The sequence below is a fragment of the Dama dama genome, chromosome 13 (genome assembly GCF_033118175.1).
Source record: "Dama dama isolate Ldn47 chromosome 13, ASM3311817v1, whole genome shotgun sequence".
NCBI lineage: Eukaryota > Metazoa > Chordata > Mammalia > Artiodactyla > Cervidae > Dama > Dama dama.
In genome coordinates, this window is record NC_083693.1 from 11,254,288 (window position 1) to 11,264,667 (window position 10,380).

Sequence of the window (10,380 nt, forward strand, 5' to 3'; positions counted from 1 at the left end):
CCTAGGGGAACGGTGGCAGTTGTGAAAGTTAATAGGCCTCATTTCTGCCCTTGGCAGTTCCTGAATTGCAAGTCCTGTCACATGCTTGAGTCTTGGAGGTCGCCATGGACTGTGTTGTGGTCACAGGCCTGCATTGCTCCTGCATGTTGACCAGAGCCCCAGAGGAGAATGGTTGGGCAGGTGAGGAAAAGCGCAGTGTGATTGCCTGGGATGTTACATCTGATGAGGCTGCAGGCACTGTCGTTGTGTTTTCACTGATACATAGTGTGGTCCTGTTGAAGCTGCCCTCAGCTGGGTACAGAGGAGGGGGCATTGCTTGTGCCTGGGAGGCTCAGTGAAAGGTGACGTTTGTGTCCTTGGTGGCCTGCTGCCGGTAGAAGGACTCCCGAAGGGTATCTTCGGTGCCTTGAAGAGTTGCAAGAAGAGAGGCCAAGCAAGCAGCCCTGTGGGTTGTTATGTGGAGTGTGCACATGCCCGTTGGCCGCCATTTGTCCCCTGGGCCTGGAATTACCTAGGCTCCCTAAGGTTGGGGCCAGTCAGCCGGCCCTGATAGCACCAATGTGTTCGCCCCCTGGCAATGGAGCATCAAGCTTGGAGGCCCATGGTTCTGGTAGAGATTGGTCATTGGTTGGAATACCCAGGCTGACTCAATGTAGGAGCCAGCAGCTCCCATGGCGCTTTGGCAGAGACCTGTGGCATCCAGGGTCTTACCCTGACAGGTCTTCTGAAGTCTTCATGAAAGCATCCTTAATGATCTGAGTGCACGCGGTCATTTTGCGCCCCGTCATCCTGTGGGTGTTCCTGCTTGAGGATTGTCCCTGTGTGTGCCGAGGCCTTGGAGGCTTCAGATTTGGGTGAGTGACCCTTGGGGCAGGATGAGTCCAATGTGGACCACGCCCTGCATTATGGGAGCTTTCTGTGGGGTTTGGTCAGTAGCCTGGTCCCTACAGGGTGTGGATGTGAGGATAATCTGGCCAGGAAAGGGATCCCGTTTCTGTTGGAGTGACCCCTGGATCCTGATACCTGAGCAAGTCCAAGTCCCATCCTTCCTTTCTGTCAGAGGCCGCCCAATGAGTGGACTGACTGGCAGGAAGAGACGCATGCCTTGAATTCTGCTCCTATTCGAGGGTGCGCTGGGCCGAATCTACCATAGTGCCAAGTTCACCTTACTCTGTAGTTCTCTGGGAAACTTTTCTGGTTAGGGTGGAGGTGAACCTTGTGCCAAGGACCCCTGAGCTGTAGTAGTAGCTACAGTCTCAGGGTACGTGGCATTGACACAGATGCTCCGCAAGGTGGCCTTGGGCGGTCAGATTTCTGTGCTTTGGTCAGAGATCATGGGTCATAGGGACTGGGAGCCTAGAGCCTACGGCAACAACGCCTCAGTGAAATTTTTCATGGGGCTGAAGGAAGATGCCAGGTGTCATCCCCCATTTCGTGGGAAGACAGGAGGTCAGGGCTCCATGCAGACGGCATGCGTGTTCAGACTGCAGGGCCTTTCAGTGCGGGCTCTGAGACTTGGCTACCTGGACATATTTCTGGACACACCCCCAAATTGCCGAGAGTGCATTCTTGTTGGTACACCGGGACACAAGCACTCAACCCCACATCGAAGCCCCTGCCACCCATGCATGCTGAGTCAGAAAGACACCCACATGACCTTGAGCCTAATTTGCTGCACTCTTTTGAACGGTAGGTAACCAGTGGTCTGTAAGGGATGGATGTAGTTGGGTTGCAGATACAGGCCTTCCCCCAGTGAAACCTCTGCATCAGTGTTACTCAGTGAGAGACCAAGTCCACATCTCAAGTGTTCCTGTGCTTTCTGTCCCCTCGTCAGATGCAGTTGCCAGATATGGCTGTCCATGACCCAGGAGACGAAGGTCCGCCCCTGAGGCGGCGGCTCGAGGTGCAAGGGAGTCCGGCAAGAAGTGTGGCGGCCCAGGCTGCTGCCAGGGCTTTTTGGATCACCGAGCACGGTACGGCTTCTCTTGCCCCAAGACATGTCGTGAATTGCAGGTTTCCTGGCACTGCCTGAGTGGCTGTACGTATGGAGGGACCGTTCCTCTCGCTGAGAAGCCTGGGGGCTCTGAGTTGCCCCGGCTGCTGGAGGACTCCCAGGTCACTGGCTCGTTCTTGGAGCAGCGCTGCCTGCCTTGTGGAGGTGGGGAGCCAGCCAGCACGTGCTCGGATCGATGACGACACCCTCTCATGCATTCCTTGGAAAATCTGAACAAAATGAGTGAGAACTCACTACCGTCTCCTCATCGAAACTGAGGTCCAGCACGTTGCCTCCCTTGGGGTTAAGGGTGTGACTGGTTAGCAAGAGGGCTTCTCTGACTGCGTCACACACACGCATGGAGGAGCCAGGTCACCACCATTTGCGAGGCTCCCATCTGCGGGTGGGCCGTGTCCAGATGTTCGAGCGGCCCTCTTGGAATGTGGGGTCCATGGTGAAGGGCACTGAGGAGCAGAAGAGGCATCCGGCTTGTGCAGTGGTGGTAGGTGTCGCAGTCGATCCTGGCTTCGGACAGTGAGCTCTTCTCTCAGGGCGGTGCATTTTGTCCTGGTTCCTGCTGCAAGTGTGCTAATTGGGGCTCTCGTGATGTCGATTCTGACGCAAGGAAGCTTCTGTGGTGTCTGATTGGAGGCCCAGGTCAGATCTGAGGCCCTGGCCATTGCGGCCCTTTGGGTTGGTGAGATTGCTGAGGACCCTGTGGGCTGCAGCGGCTGCAGAGACCTAGGGGAACGGTGGCAGTTGTGAAAGTGAATAGGCCTCATTTCTGCCCTTGGCAGTTCCTGAATTGCAAGTCCTGTCACATGCTTGAGTCTTGGAGGTCGCCATGGACTGTGTTGTGGTCACAGGCCTGCATTGCTCCTGCATGTTGACCAGAGCCCCAGAGGAGAATGGTTGGGCAGGTGAGGAAAAGCGCAGTGTGATTGCCTGGGATGTTACATCTGCTGAGGCTGCAGGCACTGTCGTTGTGTTTTCACTGATACATAGTGTGGTCCTATTGAAGCTGCCCTCAGCTGGGTATAGAGGAGGGCGCATTGCTTGTGCCTGGGAGGCTCAGTGACAGGTGACGTTTGTGTCCTTGGTGGCCTGCTGCCGGTAGAAGGACTCCCGAAGGGTATCTTTGGTGCCTTGAAGAGTTGCAAGAAGAGAGGCCAAGCAAGCAGCCCTGTGGGTTGTTATGTGGAGTGTGCACCTGCCCCTTGGCCGCCATTTGTCCCCTGGGCCTGGAATTACCTAGGCTCCCTAAGGTTGGGGCCAGTCAGCCGGCCCTGATAGCAGCAATGTGTTCGCCCCCTGGCAATGGAGCATCAAGTTTGGAGGCCCATGGTTCTGGTAGAGATTGGCCATTGGTTGGAATACCCAGGCTGACTCAGTGTAGGAGCCAGCAGCTCCCATGGCGCTTTGGCAGAGACCTGTGGCATCCAGGGTCTTCCCCTGACAGGTCTTGTGAAGTCTTCATGAAAGCATCCTTAGTGATGTGTGTGCACGCGGTCATTTTGCCACCCGTCATCCTGTGGGTGTTCCTGCTTGAGGATTGTCCCTGTGTGTACCGAGGCCTTGGAGGCTTCAGATTTGGGTGAGTGACCCTTGGGGCAGGATGAGTCCAATGTGGACCACGCCCTGCATTATGGGAGCTTTCTATAGGGTGTGGTCAGTAGCCTGGTCCCTACAGGGTGTGGATGTGAGGATAATCTGGCCAGGAAAGGGATCCCGTTTCTGTGGGAGTGACCCCTGGATCCTGGTACCTGAGGAAGTCCAAGTCCCATCCTTCCTTTCTGTCAGAGGCCGCCCAATGAGTGGACTGACTGGCAGGAAGAGACGCATGCCTTGAATTCTGCTCCTATTCGAGGGTGCGCTGGGGCAAATCTGCCCTAGTGCCAAGTTCACCTTACTCTGTAGTTCTCTGGGAAACTTTTCTGGTTAGGGTGGAGGTGAACCTTGTGCCAAGGACCCCTGAGCTGTAGTAGTAGCTAGTCTCAGGGTACGTGGCATTGACACAGATGCTCCGCAAGGTGGCCTTGGGCGGTCAGATTTCTGTGCTTTGGTCAGAGATCATGGGTCATGGGGACTGGGAGCCTAGAGCCTACGTCAACAGCGCCTCAGTGAAATTTTTCATGGGGCTGAAGGAAGATGCCAGGTGTCATCCCCCATTTCGTGGGAGGACAGGAGGTCAGGGCTCCATGCAGACGGCATGCGTGTTCAGACTGCAGGGCCTTTCAGTGCGGGCTCTGAGACTTGGCTACCTGGACATATTTCTGGACACACCCCCAAATTGCCGAGAGTGCATTCTTGTTGGTACACCGGGACACAAGCACTCAACCCCACATCAAAGCCCCTGCCACCCATGCATGCTAAGTCAGAACGACACCCACATGACCTGGAGCCTAATTTGCTGCACTCTTTTGAAAGGTAGGTAACCAGTGGTCTGTAAGGGATGGATGTAGTTGGGTTGCAGATACAGGCCTTCCCCCAGTGAAACCTCTGCATCAGTGTTACTCAGTGAGAGACCAAGTCCACATCTCAAGTGTTCCTGTGCTTTCTGTCCCCTCGTCAGATGCAGTTGCCAGATATGGCTGTCCATGACCCAGGAGACGAAGGTCCGCCCCTGAGGCGGCGGCTCGAGGTGCAAGGGAGTCCGGCAAGAAGTGTGGCGGCCCAGGCTGCTGCCAGGGCTTTTTGGATCACCGAGCACGGTACGGCTTCTCCTGCCCCAAGACATGTCGTGAATTGCAGGTTTCCTGGCACTGCCTGAGTGGCTGTACGTATGGAGGGACCGTTCCTCTTGCTGAGAAGCCTGGGGGCTCTGAGTTGCCCCGGCTGCTGGAGGACTCCCAGGTCACTGGCTCCTCCTTGGAGCGGCGCTGCCTGCCTTGTGGAGGTGGGGAGCCAGCCAGCACGTGCTCGGATCGATGACGACACCCTCTCATGCATTCCTTGGAAAATCTGAACAAAATGAGTGAGAACTCACTACCGTCTCCTCATCGAAACTGAGGTCCAGCACGTTGCCTCCCTTGGGGTTAAGGGTGGGACTGGTTAGCAAGAGGGCTTCTCTGACTGCGTCACACACACGCATGGAGGAGCCAGGTCACCACCATTTGCGAGGCTCCCATCTGCGGGTGGGCCGTGTCCAGATGTTCGAGCAGCCCTCTTGGAATGTGGGGTCCATGGTGAAGGGCACTGAGGAGCAGAAGAGGCATCCGGCTTGTGCAGTGGTGGTAGGTGTCGCAGTCGATCCTGGCTTCGGACAGTGAGCTCTTCTCTCAGGGCGGTGCATTTTGTCCTGGTTCCTGCTGCAAGTGTGCTAATTGGGGCTCTCGTGATGTCGATTCTGACGCAAGGAAGCTTCTGTGGTGTCTGATTGGAGGCCCAGGTCAGATCTGAGGCCCTGGCCATTGCGGCCCTTTGGGTTGGTGAGATTGCTGAGTACCCTGTGGGCTGCAGCGGCTGCAGAGACCTAGGGGAACGGTGGCAGTTGTGAAAGTTAATAGGCCTCATTTCTGCCCTTGGCAGTTCCTGAATTACAAGTCCTGTCACATGCTTGAGTCTTGGAGGTCGCCATGGACTGTGTTGTGGTCACAGGCCTGCATTGCTCCTGCATGTTGACCAGAGCCCCAGAGGAGAATGGTTGGGCAGGTGAGGAAAAGCGCAGTGTGATTGCCTGGAATGTTATGTCTGCTGAGGCTGCAGGCACTGTCGTTCTGTTTTCACTGATACATAGTGTGGTCCTTTTGAAGCTGCCCTCAGCTGGGTACAGAGGAGGGGGCATTGCTTGTGCCTGGGAGGCTCAGTGACAGGTGAGGTTTGTGTCGTTGGTGGCCTGCTGCCAGTAGAAGGACTCCCGAAGGGTATCTTTGGTGCCTTGAAGAGTTGCAAGAAGAGAGGCCAAGCAAGCAGCCCTGTGGGTTGTTATGTGGTGTGTGCACCTGCCCCTTGGCCGCCATTTGTCCCCTGGTCCTGGAATTACCTAGGCTCCCTAAGGTTGGGGCCAGTCAGCCGGCCCTGATAGCAGCAATGTGTTTGCCCCCTGGCAATGGAGCATCAAGTTTGGAGGCCCATGGTTCTGGTAGAGATTGGTCATTGGTTGGAATACCCAGGCTGACTCAGTGTAGGAGCCAGCTGCTCCCATGGCGCTATGGCAGAGACCTGTGGCATCCAGGGTCTTCCCCTGACGGGTCTTCTGATGTCTTCATGAAAGCATCCTTAGTGATCTGTGTGCACGCGGTCATTTTGCCCCCGGTCATCCTGTGGGTGTTCCTGCTTGAGGATTGTCCCTGTGTGTGCCGAGGCCTTGGACGCTTCAGATTTGGGTGAGTGACCCTTGGGGCAGGATGAGTCCAATGTGGACCACGCCCTGCATTATGGGAGCTTTCTATAGGGTTTGGTCAGTAGCCTGGTCCCTACAGGGTGTGGCTGTGAGGATAATCTGGCCAGGAAAGGGATCCCGTTTCTGTGGGAGTGACCCCTGGATCCTGGTACCTGAGGAAGTCCAAGTCCCATCCTTCCTTTCTGTCAGAGGCCGCCCAATGAGTGGACTGACTGGCAGGAAGAGACGCATGCCTTGAATTCTGCTCCTATTCGAGGGTGCGCTGGGGCAAATCTGCCCTAGTGCCAAGTTCACCTTACTCTGTAGTTCTCTGGGAAACTTTTCTGGTTAGGGTGGAGGTGAACCTTGTGCCAAGGACCCCTGAGCTGTAGTATTAGCTACAGTCTCAGGGTACGTGGCATTGACACAGATGCTCCGCAAGGTGGCCTTGGGCGGTCAGATTTCTGTGCTTTGGTCAGAGATCATGGGTCATGGAGACTGGGAGCCTAGAGCCTACGTCAACAGCGCCTCAGTGAAATTTTTCATGGGGCTGAAGGAAAATGCCAGGTGTCATCCCCCATTTCGTGGGAGGAGAGGAGGTCAGGGCTCCATGCAGACGGCATGCGTGTTCAGACTGCAGGGCCTTTCAGTGCGGGCTCTGAGACTTGGCTACCTGGACATATTTCTGGACACACCCCCAAATTGCCAAGAGTGCATTCTTGTTGGTACACCGGGACACAAGCACTCAACCCCACATCGAAGCCCCTGCCACCCATGCATGCTGAGTCAGAAAGACACCCACATGACCTTGAGCCTAATTTGCTGCACTCTTTTGAACGGTAGGTAACCAGTGGTCTGTAAGGGATGGATGTAGTTGGGTTGCAGATACAGGCCTTCCCCCAGGGAAACCTCTGCATCAGTGTTACTCAGTGAGAGACCAAGTCCACATCTCAAGTGTTCCTGTGCTTTCTGTCCCCTCGTCAGATGCAGTTGCCAGATATGGCTGTCCATGACCCAGGAGACGAAGGTCCGCCCCTGAGGCGGCGGCTCGAGGTGCAAGGGAGTCCGGCAAGAAGTGTGGCGGCCCAGGCTGCTGCCAGGGCTTTTTGGATCACCGAGCACGGTACGGCTTCTCCTGCCCCAAGACGTGTCGTGAATTGCAGGTTTCCTGGCACTGCCTGAGTGGCTGTACGTATGGAGGGACCGTTCCTCTCGCTGAGAAGCCTGGGGGCTCTGAGTTGCCCCGGCTGCTGGAGGACTCCCAGATCACTGGCTCCTCCTTGGAGCGGCGCTGCCTGCCTTGTCGGGGTGGGGAGCCAGCCAGCACGTGCTCGGATCGATGACGACACCCTCTCATGCATTCCTTGGAAAATCTGAACAAAATGAGTGAGAACTCACTACCGTCTCCTCATCGAAACTGAGGTCCAGCACGTTGCCTCCCTTGGGGTTAAGGGTTTGACTGGTTAGCAAGAGGGCTTCTCTGACTGCGCCACGCACACGCATGGAGGAGCCAGGTCACCACCATTTGCGAGGCTCCCATCTGCGGGTGGGCCGTGTCCAGATGTTCGAGCAGCCCTCTTGGAATGTGGGGTCCATGGTGAAGGGCACTGAGGAGCAGAAGAGGCATCCGGCTTGTGCAGTGGTGGTAGGTGTCGCAGTCGATCCTGGCTTCGGACAGTGAGCTCTTCTCTCAGGGCGGTGCATTTTGTCCTGGTTCCTGCTGCAAGTGTGCTAATTGGGGCTCTCGTGATGTCGATTCTGACGCAAGGAAGCTTCTGTGGTGTCTGATTGGAGGCCCAGGTCAGATCTGAGGCCCTGGCCATTGCGGCCCTTTGGGTTGGTGAGATTGCTGAGTACCCTGTGGGCTGCAGCGGCTGCAGAGACCTAGGGGAACGGTGGCAGTTGTGAAAGTTAATAGGCCTCATTTCTGCCCTTGGCAGTTCCTGAATTGCAAGTCCTGTCACATGCTTGAGTCTTGGAGGTCGCCATGGACTGTGTTGTGGTCACAGGCCTGCATTGCTCCTGCATGTTGACCAGAGCCCCAGAGGAGAATGGTTGGGCAGGTGAGGAAAAGCGCAGTGTGATTGCCTGGGATGTTATGTCTGCTGAGGCTGCAGGCACTGTCGTTCTTTTTTCACTGATACATAGTGTGGTCCTGTTGAAGCTGCCCTCAGCTGGGTACAGAGGAGGGGGCATTGCTTGTGCCTGGGAGGCTCAGTGAAAGGTGACGTTTGTGTCCTTGGTGGCCTGCTGCCGGTAGAAGGACTCCCGAAGGGTATCTTCGGTGCCTTGAAGAGTTGCAAGAAGAGAGGCCAAGCAAGCAGCCCTGTGGGTTGTTATGTGGAGTGTGCACATGCCCGTTGGCCGCCATTTGTCCCCTGGGCCTGGAATTACCTAGGCTCCCTAAGGTTGGGGCCAGTCAGCCGGCCCTGATAGCACCAATGTGTTTGCCCCCTGGCAATGGAGCATCAAGCTTGGAGGCCCATGGTTCTCGTAGAGATAGGTCATTGGTTGGAATACCCAGGCTGACTCAATGTAGGAGCCAGCAGCTCCCATGGCGCTTTGGCAGAGACCTGTGGCATCCAGGGTCTTCCCCTGACAGGTCTTGTGAAGTCTTCATGAAAGCATCCTTAATGATCTGAGTGCACGCGGTCATTTTGCGCCCCGTCATCCTGTGGGTGTTCCTGCTTGAGGATTGTCCCTGTGTGTGCCGAGGCCTTGGAGGCTTCAGATTTGGGTGAGTGACCCTTGGGGCAGGATGAGTCCAATGTGGACCACGCCCTGCATTATGGGAGCTTTCTGTGGGGTTTGGTCAGTAGCCTGGTCCCTACAGGGTGTGGATGTGAGGATAATCTGGCCAGGAAAGGGATCCCGTTTCTGTTGGAGTGACCCCTGGATCCTGATACCTGAGGAAGTCCAAGTCCCATCCTTCCTTTCTGTCAGAGGCCGCCCAATGAGTGGACTGACTGGCAGGAAGAGACGCATGCCTTGAATTCTGCTCCTATTCGAGGGTGCGCTGGGCCGAATCTACCATAGTGCCAAGTTCACCTTACTCTGTAGTTCTCTGGGAAACTTTTCTGGTTAGGGTGGAGGTGAACCTTGTGCCAAGGACCCCTGAGCTGTAGTAGTAGCTACAGTCTCAGGGTACGTGGCATTGACACAGATGCTCCGCAAGGTGGCCTTGGGCGGTCAGATTTCTGTGCTTTGATCAGAGATCATGGGTCATAGGGACTGGGAGCCTAGAGCCTACGGCAACAACGCCTCAGTGAAATTTTTCATGGGGCTGAAGGAAGATGCCAGGTGTCATCCCCCATTTCGTGGGAAGACAGGAGGTCAGGGCTCCATGCAGACGGCATGCGTGTTCAGACTGCAGGGCCTTTCAGTGCGGGCTCTGAGACTTGGCTACCTGGACATATTTCTGGACACACCCCCAAATTGCCGAGAGTGCATTCTTGTTGGTACACCGGGACACAAGCACTCAACCCCACATCGAAGCCCCTGCCACCCATGCATGCTGAGTCAGAAAGACACCCACATGACCTTGAGCCTAATTTGCTGCACTCTTTTGAACGGTAGGTAACCAGTGGTCTGTAAGGGATGGATGTAGTTGGGTTGCAGATACAGGCCTTCCCCCAGTGAATCCTCTGCATCAGTGTTACTCAGTGAGAGACCAAGTCCACATCTCAAGTGTTCCTGTGCTTTCTGTCCCCTCGTCAGATGCAGTTGCCAGATATGGCTGTCCATGACCCAGGAGACGAAGGTCCGCCCCTGAGGCGGCGGCTCGAGGTGCAAGGGAGTCCGGCAAGAAGTGTGGCGGCCCAGGCTGCTGCCAGGGCTTTTTGGATCACCGAGCACGGTACGGCTTCTCCTGCCCCAAGACGTGTCGTGAATTGCAGGTTTCCTGGCACTGCCTGAGTGGCTGTACGTATGGAGGGACCGTTCCTCTCGCTGAGAAGCCTGGGGGCTCTGAGTTGCCCCGGCTGCTGGAGGACTCCCAGATCACTGGCTCCTCCTTGGAGCGGCGCTGCCTGCCTTGTCGGGGTGGGGAGCCAGCCAGCACGTGCTC

At 56.1% G+C, this 10,380-nt stretch overlaps 3 non-coding genes across 3 annotated transcripts; all 3 read left to right on the forward strand.

Moving 5' to 3' along the window:
* The first annotated feature begins 2,183 nt into the window (after nucleotides 1-2,183).
* On the forward strand, nucleotides 2,184-2,276 carry LOC133068604 (small nucleolar RNA SNORD116). The gene has a single exon (XR_009695573.1). It is a non-coding gene; the product is annotated as a small nucleolar RNA SNORD116 (small nucleolar RNA).
* A 2,638-nt stretch (nucleotides 2,277-4,914) lies between these two features.
* On the forward strand, nucleotides 4,915-5,007 carry LOC133068605 (small nucleolar RNA SNORD116). The gene has a single exon (XR_009695574.1). It is a non-coding gene; the product is annotated as a small nucleolar RNA SNORD116 (small nucleolar RNA).
* Nucleotides 5,008-7,647: 2,640 nt separating this feature from the next.
* LOC133068606 (small nucleolar RNA SNORD116) lies at nucleotides 7,648-7,740 on the forward strand. The gene has a single exon (XR_009695575.1). It is a non-coding gene; the product is annotated as a small nucleolar RNA SNORD116 (small nucleolar RNA).
* Nucleotides 7,741-10,380: the final 2,640 nt, after the last annotated feature.